Source organism: Canis lupus, chromosome 30 (genome assembly GCF_003254725.2).
Source record: "Canis lupus dingo isolate Sandy chromosome 30, ASM325472v2, whole genome shotgun sequence".
Lineage (NCBI taxonomy): Eukaryota > Metazoa > Chordata > Mammalia > Carnivora > Canidae > Canis > Canis lupus.
The window spans coordinates 29,029,146-29,046,576 of record NC_064272.1 but is presented as its reverse complement, the minus strand read 5'-3'; the positions used below and the strand labels follow the sequence as shown (position 1 = coordinate 29,046,576).

The 17,431-nt window shown below is 37.3% G+C and overlaps 1 protein-coding gene across 37 annotated transcripts in view; it reads left to right on the top strand.

The window, feature by feature from the left end:
* CSNK1G1 (casein kinase 1 gamma 1) overlaps positions 1–17,431 on the top strand; it is a 169,850-nt gene that overhangs the window by 3,455 nt on the left and 148,964 nt on the right. Inside the window, exons 1-2 of one of the 37 annotated variants that reach the window (XM_049104182.1) lie at positions 2,070–2,089; positions 3,456–3,554. The exons of 32 other annotated variants lie outside the window; for them this stretch is intronic. The gene's annotated coding sequence lies outside the window, so the exon portion shown is untranslated. Of the gene's footprint in view, positions 1–1,972; positions 2,090–3,455; positions 3,555–17,431 lie in introns of those variants that run through there. 4 more of the 37 variants (XM_049104185.1, XM_049104177.1, XM_049104180.1 and 1 more) reach the window with 4 other exon arrangements.

Genomic DNA, 17,431 nt, shown 5'->3' with positions numbered 1-17,431 from the left:
GTTGTCAGTTATGGAATTTGCTTGTCAGGAAATCTAAAAATGACTAAACCTTTCTTTAATATTACATCTCTTGGATGATCTCAAAGAGTTTTAGCAAAGATTGGGAAGGCTTATATACCATATACTAGAAGCATATGAGGAACAAAGTACAGTTGATTTGACTGGTGCTGTCAAATTGGTAGTGAAAGAGTTATCATGGAAATGTTTTAAAAATGCCAAGCAGTGCTTTACTCAAACCAAATGAATATTCTTCCAGAGCTTTACTTAAATAAGTATTCTTCCAGAGCTTATTCCTTTTTTTTAGGATATATTACTTTCTGAAGATACGACTTGGTCTCTATTAAGGATAAATAATTAGGGGTGCCTGGGTGGCTCAGTAGGTTAAGCGGTTAAGTCCCTGCCTTTGGCTCAGGTCATGATCTCGAAGTTCTGGGAATAAGCCTACCCCTCCTCAGGCTCCCTGCTCAGCCGGAAGTCTGCTTCTCCACCTCCTTTTGCCTCCTCCCCCCTGCTCATGTTCATACTCTGTCTCTCAAATAAATAAATAAAATCTTTAAAAAGAATGAATAATCACTGTTTAAAGAAAAAAAAACGCTGATATCACAGACAGGTTTTAATATCAACAATCTTGGTAGAAACTGCTTCAAGGTTTTAGATAAGTGGAAGTAGACTTTCATGAAAGAGCTTAGAATTTGTGGCATGGTAGTTTTTCTCTTTTTAACATCTAACTTCTACTTATTTCTGCCTAATATAGAAACCTTGAGAAGCTAGGAGGGGGAGAAATGAAATTACTTCAGAATTACCATTTTAAGGTTTGTGGATTACTTATTTGGAGAGCTAAATTGGATTTTGACATTATTGGGATTGTGTTCAAGATGGACTCAGGAAAAAAAAAAATCAGATGCCATCTGTTTCAGATTCCTTATTCCCTCAACCCCTTTTCATGTTTTATGGCTTTGAATTCATCAGATTATTTTTCAAAAATAAAAATCCTTGGTAGATTTAGGTTATGTAATTTCAGCTATATCAGTGAACATGTAACCAAAAGGACTTGCATTTTTTTAAAAGATTTATTTATTTATTTATTTATTTATTCATTCATGAGAGACACAGAGAGGCAGAGACACAGGCAGAGGGAGAAGCAGGCTCCATGCAGGGAGCCCGATGTGGGTCTCGATCCCAAGTCTCCAGCATCACGCCCTAAACTGCTGAGTTACCCAGGCTGCCCCCAAGGACTTACATTTTTATATTGAGTTACACAAAAAGATCACAGACCATGGTTAAAAGTAATTGTTAAGCTATTTTAAACAATTTGAACATTAGGTAGCTTCATGCTTGTCATCGTTCACTTAGCCATTTTTTCAGTAACACTTGTTGCTAGAAGTTACTTAAAAAATGGATTTTTTTTTCCTCCTTCATGTTACAACTAAAAGAGAAGCTTCTGAGGATTTTTTTTAATTTAGTGATAAGTCCACTTAAATTTAATCTTTCAATAGGGAGTTTTGGCTTACCATATGCCAGTTGCTATTATTTTCATCTAAATGGTTCATAGGCCATATTCTTGCCATTTTTCAGTTTGGATCTTAATAAATCCTGAGGATAGGTGTTTTGGTTTACTGAGCTGGAAAATCCTGAGGATAGGTGTTTTGGTTTACTGAGCATTACTTGTTCAGGTTACAGTAGTTGGTACCTGGCATGGACCAGAAACACCAGGCATCTTTGAGAAACTGTAAAGTAGCAGTGTGGTCTCTCAGCAATGGCCTGAAGAGACAGCAATCTGGATAGAAGAGAGCCATGGTTTGTCTGCAGCAGAAATGTTCTGGTATTGTAGGAAGACTGATGGACTGCTCCTATACTGCTGTAATCTTTTCCTCACCAGAAGCTCCAAGTGGGCAGTGTAGTTATGGCAAGGGCTGCAGTGTCAGGGATGGGAATTGTTCTTCAATAATCACTCACCCATCACAATGGAGGCATACACATTACTGGGGAAAGGGGTATTCTCTTGGATTTTGCCTTGGTCAGAGAAGCTAAGTGAACAGCCATTGCCTATGTCATCAAAGACGGTTGGTACAACACCCCTGAGTGCTGGGTAAGCCCGTCAAAATGCTACAGTTTCTTCATCAAAATGACACGTAAATTTTCCAAGGAACAATATAGCATTGGGTCCACACCGATTTCTGTAGGTTACGTTTTCTAACCCCAGAAAAAGGGGTGTTGAAGGCTTATGGGCCTCTGAATGAAAGTACCATGTATTTATGTTCCTCCTGATAAGTTTATAAATATATTTCGTCTGCTGGCATTAATGAGTAATATGAAAATGTTTTAAGGTGTGTGTGTGTGTGTGTGTGTGTGTGTGTGTGAAGTGTCCATGGTATTCATTGGATCTCATTTTAGTTCTTCAGGCTAAATTGCTAACCATAGCTGTGGTCAAGTGGCTTCCTAGCTGGATTTTTTTCTCCATTTCCTAGAGGTCACTCTCTCACATAGGTGCTAGTGAGCAGGGATATGACCAATGCCAGGAAAAAGGCCAGGGGATTTAAGTTAAATTTTTTTTTTTTAAGATTTTATTTATTTATTCATGAGAAACACAGAGAGACAGGCAGAGACACAGGCAGAGGGAGAAGCAGGCTCCACACAGGGAGGCTGATGCGGGACTTGATCCCAGGTCTTCAGGATCACGCCCTCGGCCTAAAGCGGCACTAAACCGCTGAGCCACCTGGGCTGCCCCTAAAGTTAATTTTTTTTTTAAATTTAAATTGATTTAAGTTTGATTTTATTTAATTTCTTTCACTGTTCTGGAATTTCTCTAACCTAAAGTGGCAATATCTACTATCCACAGATACCTAGTTGTTTCTTTTAATTAAGACTTTAATTTTTTTTTTTAAGACTTTAATTTTTTTTAACAGTTGTAGATTTACAGAATAATTGAGCAGATAGAATTCCATCTCTCCATATCCACAAAACTACAACCCCTCCACTTTCCCTATTATTGACATCTGGTGTTAGTATGATACATTAGTTATAATTAATGTACCAATATTGATACATTATTAACTGTAGTGCATGATTTTCATTTAAGGCTTACTCTGTATTGTACACAGGTCTGTGGGTTTTAACAACTGCATAACAACATGTATCCACCATTACAGTTTAATATAGTATAGTTTTTACCCACCTAAAAAACGTTTTTTTAAAGACCTATTAACCCGTCCTCTCCTTCCCCCAGAATCCTTGACAACCACTGACCTTTTTGCCGTCTCTGTAGGTTTTTCGTTTTCCAAAATTTCATATGGTTGGAGTCATACAGTATGTAGCCCTTTTATACTGGTTTCTTTCACTTACCAATATGTATCTAAGGTTCCTCCATGTCTTTTTGTGACTTGATAGCTCCCTTAGATAAATGGCTAGGAGCATGATTATTTGGATTGTATGGTAAGACGTGTTTAATTTTATAGGAAACTGCCAAACCATCTTCCAAAGTGGTTATATCATTTTGGATTCCCATCAGCAATGAATGAGTATTCCTGTTGTTCTACATCCATTGCCAGAATTTGGTATGGTCAGTTTTTTGTACTTTAGCCATTCTTTTTTTTTTTTAATATTTTATTTTTATTCATGAGAGACACACAGAGAGAGGCAGAGACACAGGTAGAGGGAGAAGCAGGCTCCTTGCAGGGAGCCTTACGCCCTGAGCCGAAGGCAGCCACTCAACCGCTGAGCCACCCAGACATCCCATACTTTAGCCATTCTAATAGGTGTTTTAATTTGCAGTTTCCTTATGACATAAAATGTTGAGCACCTTTTCATAGGCTTATTTGCGTTGATTAATCTTTTTTGGTGAGATGTCTGTTCACATCTGCCCATTACTAAATTGGGTGGTTTTCTTACTGTTATTATAACTGTTTTAAGTGTTCTTTGTATAATTTGGATACACATCCTTTATCAGATACAGTTTTTGCAATTTTTTTCCAATCTGTGGTTTGTCTCTTTATTCTCTTAACTGTCTTTCATAGCAAAAAAGTTTTAAATTCTAATGAAGTCTGCCTTACCAAGTTTTTCTTTCATTGACTATGCTTTTGGTATTGCATCTAAAAACCTCACTGCCAAACTCAAGGTCCCAAAGATTTTGTCCTATGTGATCTTCAAGAATTTTTATAGTTGTACATTTTACACTGAGTTCTAAGATCCATTTTTAGCTAATTTTTGTGAAAGGTTTAAGGACTGTGTCTAGTCATATTTTTGCACAAAGGTGTCCAGTTGTTTTGTAAAAATATTTTCTACTCAAAGTATTAATGTGGTGTGGAATTTTTTAAAAAGACTTTTTAAAAATATTTTTTTAAGTAATCTCTATACCCAGTGTGGGGCTCAAACTTACAACCCCGAGATCAGGAGTTCCATGCTCTACTGATAGAACCCAGCCTGGTGCTCCATAAAAAGACTAATTTTTTTAAAGGATTTATTTATTTAAGAGAAAGGGTGGAGAGAGAGAGCGTGTGTAAATGAACTAGGCCATAGGCAGAGAGAGAGAGGGAGAGAGAGATTCTTTTTGTTTTTAAGATTTTACTTATTTATTCATGAGACGCAGAGAGAGAGAGAGAGGCAGAGACACAGGCAGAGGGAGAAGCAGGCTCCATGTAGGGAGCCTGACGCGGGACTTGATCCCGGGACTTCCAAGATCATGCCCTGGGCCAAAGGCGGGCGCTAAACCGCTGAGCCACCCAGGGATTCCCCTGGAGAGAGATTCTTTTTCAACTTTATTTTTTTAAAAGATTTTATTTACTTATTTATTCATGAGAGACAGAGAGAGAGAGAGTCAGAGACATAGGCAGAGGGAGAAGCAGGCTCCATGCAGAGCCTGATGTGGGACTCGATCCTGGGACTCCAGGATCATGCCCTGAACCAAAGGAAGATGCTCAACCACTGAGCCACCCAGGCATCCCCCGGAGAGAGAGATTCTTAAGCAGACTCTGTGCTAAGTGGGGAGCCTGATGCAGGGCTCAATCTCACAACCCTGAGATCATGACCTGAGCTGAAGCCAAGAGTCTGATGCTTTAACTGACTGAGCCACTCAGGTGCCCCTAAAAGATTTTATGTTTTTAGGGCACTTTTAGGTTCACAACAAAATTGAAAGGAAGAAAACCGATTTCCCATAAACCTTCTGCATGACACACACATAACTTCCCTAAATCATCTCCACCAGAGTGGTACACTTGTTACAGTTGATGAACCTCTATTGACACGTCATAATCACCCAAAGTTCATAGTAGCTTAGGGTTCATTCTTTATTTTGTGTATTCTATGGGTTTGTAAAAGTGTATAATATCCATCATTATAATATACAGAATATTTTCACTGTCCTAGAAATCGTCTGTGCTCTGCCAGTTCAGCCTTCCCTCTCACCCCAAACCCTGGCATTGTTTTTGTTTGTTTTTAAGAAATGAAAATGAATAAAATAATTTGTGGGGGTGATTTTGAAAAGCGATTTTCCTAACATTCTCAGATGTAATTAGAAGCATTGTTCAAAGTCTGAATTTCCTTTTCAAAATGATTATATTAGGTCATTAGGTGGTAATCAACAGATGCTTAATTCTTTGAGATATGTAATTGAGTATTAGGATGTGCGAGCTAAATGTGGCACTGGGCATATGACAGTTGCGTGTGGTAACGGGGCTTGATGGGAGATCTAAATTCAGAATTTTTGAACTAACACTAAAGTTTTGTGGGTTTTGTTTTAAAGATTTATTTATTTATTCATGAGAGACAGAGAAAGGCGGAAGCAGGCAGTCTCCCTGCAGGAGCCTGATACAGAACTCCATCCCTGCACTCCAGCATCACGCCTAAGCTGAAGGCAGACACTAAACCTGAGCCACCCAGGCATCCCGAACTATCTCACTAAAGTCCTTTGCCACTTGCCTTTTATTATTGTGCAGGGTATTAGTTATGTAGATTTCTTGGTGGCCTTCTCTGGTGTTTGCTGCTTTTTTTTTTTTTAAGATTTTAATTACTTATTCATGAGAGACACAGAGAGAGGCAGAGACATAGAGCGAGAAGCAGGCTCCCTCCGGGGAGCCTGATGTGGAACTCAATCCCAGCCCAGGATCAAGACCTGAGCCAAAGGCAGATGCTCAACCACCGAGCCACCTAAGTGACCCTGGTGTTTACTTCTTATTACACTTGTTGAAGACTATCCAGAAGCTTGAGCTGGCAAAGATTGACTAGAAAGAGAAATCCTGGGTACTGCTATAGTTGAATGATTATTTCCAAATCTGAATATCTGTTCTAAACATAATAAAATGCTGTCCTGGGACGCCTGGGTTGGCTCAGCAGTTGAGCGTCTGCCTTTGACTTAGGGCGTGATCCCAGATTCCTGGGATCAAGTCCTGCATCAGGTTCCTTGCATGGAGCCTGCTTCTCCTCTCCCTTCCTGTGTCTCTGACTCTTTCTGTGTCTCTCATGAATAAATAAATAAAATCTTAAAAAGAAGAAACCCAAACAGGAAAAACTTTTAAAAAATTTAAAAAATAAAATGCTGTCCTGAGACACTATTTCTTATATGGCCTAAATAGTAATTGTTAGTTTGAATCCATTTTCAGTTGGCTTTATTAACTGTTCCTTCCTGGACTTCTAGGATACCTTCCATAACCGTAATTGATATTTTGACCTCTAAATATTCTGGTCATGTAAGGTATGATGCAAAAACTGTTCAATAACTCCATGTTTGGTGGGTTTTATTTGCCTTTTCACTTAGTTAATTAATAATAGACACAAGGAACAATCTGTTTCTGTGAAAGCACTTAGGTTTTCCAGAGATAGATGCTCTCCAAATCAATCATTGTGTAAGCTCACTTTGTCTTTAATGGGATCCATCTGGTTAATACTTGTGTTTCTTGAGTTTCATAGATTATGGGATCATAAAGCTAAAAGAAAACAAAGATGATCTAGTTAGGCCCTTTGATTTTACAGCTGAGATTACTGAAGTTCAGAGAGGCTAAGTGATGCTTCAAGATGGTATAGCTAATGAATGAGCCTGGAACCCAGATCTCCTGATTCCTGTCCAGTCCTGTTTCTCTGATAATACAAGAATTAATTCATTGTAGTTAATGAAGAAATTATGATCTTACAAGAAGTACATTTTCTGGATAATTTAAGTGGACTATTAAACTACAATATAGAATTCAGGTTTTTGGTTGAATTCCTAACTTCTGAAATGTCCAGTATTTCTTAAATTGCCAGGTGTCACTGGGTCTTTAGTTAAGAGCATATTTGTCATTTTTTCACATTCTAAATAGAAATTGACCAATTAAAAAATAATGAAGATACTATAGTCCATATTTAGTAAGCACATATTCGGCTGCATTAAAATGAATCTTAATGTATTTTTTTGCACAGTGGAGATAATCTGTTAATATTTAATGTCAAAGCAACAGTGGAATTCTGCTTTATGTGGTGGTGTATTTATAAAACTAAAGTGGAGTGTTATGTAAAACTAAAAGTACGGATTAATTTAATATGCATCTGGTGAATTCAGGGGCTTGAAGGATGCACATCTGTTGAAAAAACAAATCATAGAACTATTCAGAGCTTCGGCATCTTTAAATCTGTGTGCTTTGATTCTCTTTAACTGTTTTCGAAACAGTCTTTAATGGATTTAGACAAGGCTGTTTGCTCTAAGGAAGCAACTGTGAAGCCATTTATGATGATGCTATTAATCCTTTTATTCTCCACAGTATTTTGATACGTTGGCATTTTTTTCAATTTAGTTATTGGGGAAGGAAGAAGTTAAATGATCACCATAACAAGCTTGTTGCAGAACTGTATTTAAAAAAAAAAAGAGGGACCATAGTTCCTGATTTAGATAAATTAGAAATACTTTAAAGTTCTGACTTCTAATTTGAATCTGCAATCAATGAAGAAATAACCACAGAGTTCCTACTGTTTATTCATCATACTAGTGCTTTAGGAATATAGAAATTGACGATAAGATTATTTTACCAAGTTGGAGAAACAAGACTTAAAATGGAAGATTGAGAGTAATACAATCCAATAAGTAATTAAGTGCAAACTTGGTGATATAATCTGTGAATAGGAATTTGGAGGGGAGAACATTAAGTTCATAATTCTGACCGGAAGGAGATTGAAGGTAAAGTAGTAGATCTCAGCTCTCGCAGCTCTTTAGAATCACTTGGGGAGACTTTTCCAGAATAAGTTGAATCAGAATCTCCAGGAGTGGATCCATCTGTAGCTTGTGAAAAGGCTTTTCCAGGTGATTGTAATGTGCAGGCAGTGCTGGAAACTACAGGCTTAAAAGATAGTTATAATTTGAGTAAGCAAGAAAGTGTTTTTGGGCAGCAAAGCTAAGCAGAGAGGGAGAATTTGGCACAGTCTTTGAAAAGAGTAATCCAATCCAGACCCCTGGGTGTAGTTCAGTGGTTGAGCGTCTTCCTGTCTTCCTTCATTCAGCTCAGGGCGTGATCCTGGGATCCTGGGATTGAGTCCTGCATCAGGCTCCCTTATGGGGAACCTGCTTCTCCCTCTGCCTATGACTCTGCCTCTCTCTCTCTCTGTCTCTCATGAATAAATAAATAAAAATCTTAAATTTTTTTTAAAAGTAATCCAATCAAAGCTGTCTGCGCCAATTAGAGAGTAGGGGAAAAAAGCTTAAGGAGGCAGAATGGGGTCATATGTAAAAGTAGTACTTCTCAGTGTGATTCCTTAACCAGAGCATTAGCATCACCTGGAAATTATTATAAATGCAAATTTTGAGGCCTGCTCTAGATTTACTGAATTGGAAACTGTAAGGGTGGGGTCCTCCAGTCTGTTTTAACAAACACTCCAGATGATTCTGATGTACACTACAGTTTTGAGAAACAGCTGTTAATAGAGGATAATGAAAGGCAGAGGAAGTTAGATTTGATATTGGCAATAAGTAGACTCCCATTGAAGGTTTTTTAAGCTGGGGAGTAACAGCATGCATTTGTATGTCTGAAGGTAAATATGTGCAGAGTCCTTTGGACTACTAAAAGGAATAAAGGACACCAGTTGAGGCACAGACATAATCAAGTGGATATACTCAAGGAGCCATGAGGGTCTGCTCTAAGGAATTATTAGTGAAAACATGTAATAGTAATAGTGATGGCAGTTTGAGTGTTTATAAAATGGGCAGTATGCTAAATGCTTTGCATACATTATCTCATTTTATTTTCACAACAAGCACTGAGGTGTGGCCATTATTACAATTTTACAGATTGAGCAATGAGGCAAAGAAAGGAAGCTACCTCCAAAGTTCACACTGCGGATAAGTAGTAGACAGAGATGTCAAGTTCAAGTATCTTTACCTCTAAAACCTCTTTTGAAGAAAAAGCTAGTAATATCTGGAGACCAAGAAATAAGACTGACTCAGAAAAGTTTTAATTCTAGGTGACAGCAAGGGGAAGTCATTATCAGAAGAGATAAATAGTGCTTACACTGGGCAATAGGACAAGTCAGACCCCTTGAAACTTTTGTAAAAGTGATTGTGAGAAATAACCGATGGAAATTTTTGTACTATGCTTTTTAGGTATAAAATTTGAAGTAATTTGTGATAACCTGAGTTTTCAGGTCTTATTTGACCTTTTGCTCATGGTGACTAAGTTAGAAGAGCCATCTCATCCAGCTTTTAAAAATGTCTTTTAGGGGCAGCCCCGGTGGCTCAGCGGTTTAGCGCCGCCTGCAGCCCTGGGCGTGATCCTGGAGACCCAGGATCGAGTCCCACGTTGGGCTTCCTGCATGGAGCCTGCTTCTCCCTCTGCCTGTGTCTCTGCCTCTCTCTCTCTCCTCTCTGTGTATTCTCATGAATAAATAAATAAAATCTTAAAAAAAATAAAAATGTCTTTTAGATTTTAGAGTAGATAAGTCCATGAATAAATTATGCTTGAGAAGCTTTCATAATACTACTTTTCTCTCTCTAAAGAAATATTATGACTTAGAAAAATGTCAGAAGTATCTTCATCTTAAAATGGGTGTGGGGTTTTTGTTTTTTAAATTTTAATTCAAGGTAGTTAACAGATAGTGCAGTATTGGCTTTAGGAGTAGAATTTAGTGATTCATCTCTTACATATAACACCCATTGCTCATCCCAACAAATGCCTTCCTTAATGCCCATCATGCATTATTAGCCCATCCCCTCATCTACTTCCTCTTCAGCAACCCTCAGTGTGTTCTCTTAACTATAGAGTCTTTTATGGTTTGCCTCCCTCTCTGTTTTTATCTTATTTTTACTTCCCTTCCACTATGTTCATCTGTTTTGTTTCTTAAGTTCCACATAGGAGTGAAATTATATGATAATTGTCTTTGACTTATTTCACTTAGCATAATACACTTTACTTCATCCACGTTGTTGCAAATGGCAAGATATCATTCTTTTTGATGGCTGAGTAATATTCCAACACATATATATGTATATATCACACACACATACATACCATATCTTTATCCATTCATCAGTCAATGGACGTTTGGGCTCTTTCCATGATTTGGCTAGTAGACACTGCTACTATAAGCACTGGGGTGCCCCTTTGAATCAGCATTTTTGTATCCTTTGGCTAAATACCTAGTAGCACAATTGCTGGGTCGTAGTATAGTTCTATTTTTAACTTTTTGAGGACCCTCCATACTGTTGTCCACAGTGGTTGCACCAGTTTGTATTTCCACCAACAGTGCAAGAGAGTTTCCTTTTCTCTGCATCCTTGCCAACACCTGTTGTTTCCTGTGTTAATTTTAGCCATTCTGACAGGTGTGTGGTGGTATCTCATCATGGTTTTGATTTCCCTGATGATGAGTGATGTTGAACATCTTTTCACGTGTCTGTTAGCTATCTAGATGTCTTCTTTGGAATCTTTACTTTGAAAAAAAAAATTGTAGAGGGCATGTAGCTTGTTCAATTGGTAGAGCGTACAACTCTTTTTTTTTAAATTTTTTTTTTCTTTTTTAGCATACAACTCTTGATCTTGGAGTTGTAAGTTCAAGCCCGATGTTGGGTATAGAGATGACTTAATAAAATCTTGAGGTGCCTAGGTGGCACAGTTGGTTAAGCATCTGACTCTTGGTTTTAGTTCAAGTCATGATCTCAGGGTCATGAGATCAAGTCCTGCATTGGGCTCTACCTTCAGCAAGGAGTCTGGGTTTCTCTCTCCATCTCCCTTTGCCCTTCCCTGTTCCACCTCCCTCCACCCCCGCTCACTCACTCACTTGCTCTTTCTCAAATAAATCTTTCAAAAAATAAAATATTAAAAAAAATAAAAATAAAAATTGTGACAAATGTACATAAAAATTTCTATTTTAGCTATATGTAAGTGTACAGTTCTGTGATATTAGGTACATTCACATCGTTTGTCACAATCACCAGACTTTTTCATCTTCCCCAAATAAAATGCTATTGAACGTGGGTGTACAAATATCTGAATTCCCACATTCACTTTTTTGGACGTATACTCAGAAGTAGAATTGCTGGGTTATGTGGTAATTCTGTGTTGAACTCTTTTGAGGAATCAACCATATGGTTTTCTACAGCTGCTGTATCATTTTACATCCTCATCAACAGTGCACAAGGATTCCAATTTCTTCACATCCTTGCCAACACTTTATTTTCTGTTTCTTTCTTGCTTTCTTATTTTCTTGCTTTCTTGCTTTCATTCATTATAGCCTTGCTGCTAGGTATGAAATGGTATCTTATGATTTTGGTTTGCATTTCCTTAGTCATTAGTGATGTTGAGTGTCATTTTGTGTTCTTATTGGCCATTTGTATATCTTCTAAGAGTGTGATACTTTTAGCTCTTATACTTAGGTCTTTGACTGTTTTGAGTTGTACAGTGTGAGGTTAAGGTCCAGCTTCATTCTTTTGCATGTAGGTATCCCAGTATTATTTGTCTGTTCTTTCCCCAAAGAATACTCTTGGCTTTCTTGTTGAAAATCAATTTGTTATAGGTGTATGGGCTTATTTCTGGACTCTTTTTTATTCTGTTGATCTGTATACCTTTCTTTTTTTAAAGATTTTATTTATTTATTCATGAGAGACACAGATAGGCAGAGACACAGGCAGAGGGAGAAGCAGGCTCCATGCAGGGAGCCCGACATGGGACTCGATCCCGGGGCTCCAGGATCATGCCCTGGGCTGAAGGCAGACACCAAACCGCTGAGCCACTCAGGGATCCCCAATCTGTATATCTATCTTAATGCCAGTACCACAGTGTTTTGATTATTGTAGTTTTGTGGTAATTTTAAAATCAGAAAGTATAAGTCCTCCAATTTCATTTTTCGAGATTTTCCAAAATTGTATTTTGGCTGTTTGTTGTCCCTTGCAATTGCATATGAATTTTAAAATGTTTTTAGTGGCTCCCCTATGGTTTGCATTATACATTAATAACATTGATCTAAGTCAATTTCCAAATAACACTATATTGCTTCATGATTTGTTCAGGTATCTTATAAGAGGATTCCCAATTTCTCATTCCTGTCCCTCATAACATTTTTGTAACTTGTTTATCCAGGCCATAGTCACCCAGTAAATTGTTACTATTGTTATTTTGAACCAATACTTGTCCTTTAGATCTATTTTAAAAAAATAATTCTACTTTCATTTATTCTTTCTCTAATGATTCTCTTTATGTAGATCCAAGTTTTTGATCTATGTCAACTTCTTTCTGAACTTTATTTTGGTATTTTTGGCAAAGCAGGTCTACTGGTGACAAATCCCTTCAGTTGATGTTTGAGAAAGCCTTCATTTCTCCTCCACTTCTGAAGGATAATTTCACTGATAGAGAATTTGAGATCGGTAGTTTTTTGCTTTTACCAGTAAGTATTTCATCCTTCTCCTTGTTTGTGAAAAGAGATAATGTCTCTAGCTATGGGCTTATGATTCTGGACTTTTGCTTCTAATAACTTTGATTCTCCCTATCCCCCTTTTTCTCCAGTTCTCAGGACAGTGATTTACCCAGTGACCTTAGTTCTCTGGTAGATTTAAGAAGAGGTGTTTTGTTTTTTTTTTTTTTTTTCTTTCCAGTTTTCTTTTAGCAGGAATCACAGTTCTGTGATATTTACATGTCAGAGCAGAAACTGGCAATCTGTATATGAATTTTAGGAACAGCTTTTCCATTTCTGGAAGAAAAAAAAAAAGGCCATTGGATTTTGGTAGGGATTGCATTGAATCTGCAGGTCACTTTGAGTTGTACTGCCATAGCAATATTATGTCATCTAAATTGGACAACAGGATCTCTTTCCATTTACTTTGGTCTTCATTCATTTCTTTCAGCAATTTTTTCCCAGTTTTCAGTGTACAATGCTTACATCTTCTTAGATAAACTTATGCATAAATATATCTTGATTTCTTGATGCTATGATAAGTGGAATTTTTAAAGTATTCACTGCTGGTATATGGAAATATAGTTGATTTTTGTGCTGAGTTTGTTACCTGTAATAATTTTTTTGTATATATTCTTTAGGCTTTTTTTTTTTTTTTTTAAGATTTTTATTTATTTGTTCATGAGAGAGACAGAGAGACACACAGGCAGAGGGAGAAGCAGGGAGCCTACGTGGGACTCGACCCCGGGTCTCCAGGATCACACCCTGGACTGAAGGCAGCGCTAAACCGTTGAGCGACCCGGGCTGCCCAAGCTTTCTAATATAGGATCATATCCTCTGTGAATAGAGATAATTTTACTCTTTTTGCCAATTTGAATGGGTTTTTCTTTCTTTCCTTTAAAAAGTTTTTATATATTTTTTGCCTAATTGCTCTGGCTAAAACTTCCAGTACATTATTGAATAGGAGTGACGTTTGGGAGCATTGTGGTCTTGTTCCTTATCTCGGGGAGAGCTTTCAGTCTTTCACCATGGAGTATGCTAACTGTGGGGTTTTCATAAAAATTTATTATTTTGAAGAAGTTCTTTTCCTAGTTTATTTTTATCATGATATAATTTTGTCAAATGCATTTTTCCTAAAGACTTATTTATCTGAGCAAGAGAGAGAACGTGAGCGGGGGAGGAGTCAGAGGGAGAGAGAGTATCTCAAGCCGACTCCCTTCTTAAGCGCAGAGTCTAATATGGGGCTGGATCTTACAATCCTGAGATCATGACCTGAGCCGAAATCAAGAGACAGACTGAGCCATCCTGGCACCCTGCACTTACTTACTTTTCCTTTCTTGCTTGCTTGCTTGCTTTCTTTTTTGCATCAACATTGATGATTATGGTTTTTCTCCTTCATTCTGTTAATGGGTGTATTCTATTGATTTTTTTATAGTTGACCCACCTGGGATAAAGCTATTTGTCATGTGTAATCCTCTTAACATACTGTTGGATTAGTATTTTGTTGAGGATTTTTATATCTGTATTGGTCTATAATTTTCTTGGGATGTTTTTATCTGGCTTTGGAATCAAGGTAATCCTGGCTTCACAGAATGAGTTAAGAACTATTCTGGATTTTGGGAAGGTTTGAGAAGGATTGTTAATTATTTTTTTAATGTTTGGTAGAAATTACCAGTGAAGTTGTGTAGTCCTGGGCTTTTCTGGGTAGGAAGTTTGACTAGTGATTCAGACTTTACTTGTTGCAGGTCTGTTCAGATTTTCAATTTCTTCTAGAATAAGTTTTGGTACTTTGTGTGTTTATAGGCCCGTGTCCATTTCATCTAGGTTATCTGTTTTGTTGGTGTACACATACTCATAGTTTCCTTTTATAATCCCTTGTAAGTTTCAGGTCTGTAACATTGTCCCCCACTTTCATCTCTGAAGTTAGTACTTTGAGTCTTCTTTTTTTTCTTGGTCAGTCTAAGTTTGTCAATTTTGTTGATTTTTTCCAAAGAGGTAGCTTTTGGTTTTGTTGATTTTTTTTTTTTTTTCCTGCTTCATCTCCACTCTAATCTGTATTATGTCTTTTCTTCTGTTAGCCTTGGATTTAGCTTGTTCTTTTTCTAGTTCTTTAAGTTGTAAATTCATTAAGGTGTAAACTTTAGGGTATCAATTTGGGATCTTCTTGTTTAATGTAGGCATTTGTATCTATAAATTTACCTCTCAGCACTACTTTCACTATATTTCATAAGTTTTGGCGTGTTGTGTTTTTGTTTTAATTTGTCTCGGTATTTTCTGATTTTTCTTGTGAATTTTTTATTTTCTTTTTTTGGTGACTTCATCTTTAACCATTGGTTGCTTAAGATTATGTTGTTTGGGGAATCCCTGGGTGGTGCAGTGGTTTAGCGCCTGCCTTTGGCCCAGGGCATGATCCTGGAGACCCAGGATAGAATCCCACGTTGGGCTCCCTGCATGGAGCCTGCTTCTCCCTCTGCCTATGTCTCTGCCTCTCTCTCTCTCTCTGTGTGTGACTATCATGAATAAATAAATAAAATCTTAATAAAAAAAAAGGATGTTGTTTGGTTTTTACTATTTATGGATTTTCCAATTTTTCGTCTGTTAATTGATACCTAATTTCATAATCTATTATCATAAATGACACTTTGTATGATTTCAGCCTTTTAAAATTTATTGAGAATTATTACCTGTTCTAATATATTATCTCTCTTGGAGAATGTTCCATGTACACTTGAGAAAAATTTGTATTCTGATTTGTTGAGTGCTCTACATATGTCTGTTAGGGCTAATTGGTTTATAGTATTGTGCAAATACTCTATTTCTTTATCTTCTACCTGGCTGTTCTATCCTTGTTGAAAGCAGAGTGTGGAAGTCTCTAATTGCTATGGTAGAAATGTCAGTTTCTCCATTCAGTTCTGTCAGTTTTTTCTTGATATATTTTGTGACTCTTGTTAGGCATGTTTATAATTTCTTGGTCTGTTTTCATCATTTTACTTTTAACTGTTGTGTCTTTTGATATAAATTGTCTTGTAAAGAGTTGGATTATTCTCAATCCATTATAGCAATCTCTACCTTTTAATTGGAGAATTTAACCCATTTATATTTATTTATTTATTTTTAAATATTTTATTTATTTATTCATGAGAGACACAGAGAAAGGCAGAGACACAGGCAGAGGGAGAAGCAGGCTCCGTGCAGGGAGCCCGACGTGGGACTCGATCCCAAGATCCCGGGATCATGCCCTGGGCAGAAGGCAGATGCTCAACCACTGAGCCACCCAGGCGCCCCAACCCATTTATATTTATTTTTTTATTTTTTTTTCCATTTATATTTAAAATAACTTAAAAGGAAGGTGTTATTTCTACTATGTAGGATGTTTCTCTATTTAGCTATTTGTTTTCTGTTTTACATATATGTTTCTCAGGTCCTTTATTACTGCCTTCATTTGCAATTAGTTTTGTTTCTTTATTCTCCTTGCTTTTTTTCTATATATAAAGGTATATTTCTTAATATTACTTTGGAGAGGGCAGCCCGGGTGGCTCAGCGGTTTAGCGCCGCCTTTGGCCCAGGGTATGATCCTGGAGACTTGGGATCGAGTCCCATGTCAGGCTCCCTGCATGGAGCCTGCTTCTCCCTCTGCCTGTGTCTCTGCTTCTCTCTGTCTCTCACGAATAAATAAATAAAATCTTTAAAAATATATATATATTACTTTGGAGATTACAATTAACACCTCAGTACTCAGGACAATCAAGTTTGAACTTGAAATCCAACTTAGTTTAACAGTACACAGAAACTTTGCTCCTATATAGCTCTGCCCCCTCTCTATTTTGTTGTTAGAATTACATCTTTATACACTGTTCCCACTAAATAGATACTTAGTTAATAAGCACATATTACTTTAGGTATGTTTCTTTCAAATCCTAAAAGCCAAAACACAGTTAAAAACCACTGATGCATGACACACAGGAGGCTTAGTGGTTGAGTGTCTGCCTTTGGCTCAGGGCGTGATCCTGGAGTCCTGGTATCAGGTCCCCCATCAGGCTCCCTGCATGGAGCCTGCTTCTCCCTCTGCCTATGTCTCTGCCTCTCTCTCTCTCTCTCTCTCTGTGTGTCTCATGAATAAATAAATTCTTAAAAACAAACACACACTGATGCAGTAATACTGGTTTGTATATGTACTTATGTATCTATCCTTACTTTTGTTCTTTATTTCTTTGGATGTTTTAGAAGTACCACTGTCTAGTACCCTTTCATTTCAACCTAAAGAAACCCTCTCTTAAATTCCTTGTGGGGCACCTCTTCTAGTGATGAACGTCTTTACCTTTTGTGTTTCTGGGAATGTCTAATTTTTCTTTCATTTTTGAACAAAAGTATTTCTGGATATAAAACTTTTGGTTAACTATTTCAACACTTGAAATGTTATCCCACTTTTTTTTTTTTTTTGGAAGATTTTATTTTTAGATAATCTCCTCACCCAACATGGGCCTTGAACTCACAACTCAGATCAAGAGTCACATGTTCCGCTGATTGAGCCAGCCAGGCATCCCTGGCTTCCATGATTTCTGATGAGAAATTGGCTATTAATCTTATGGAAAGTCTC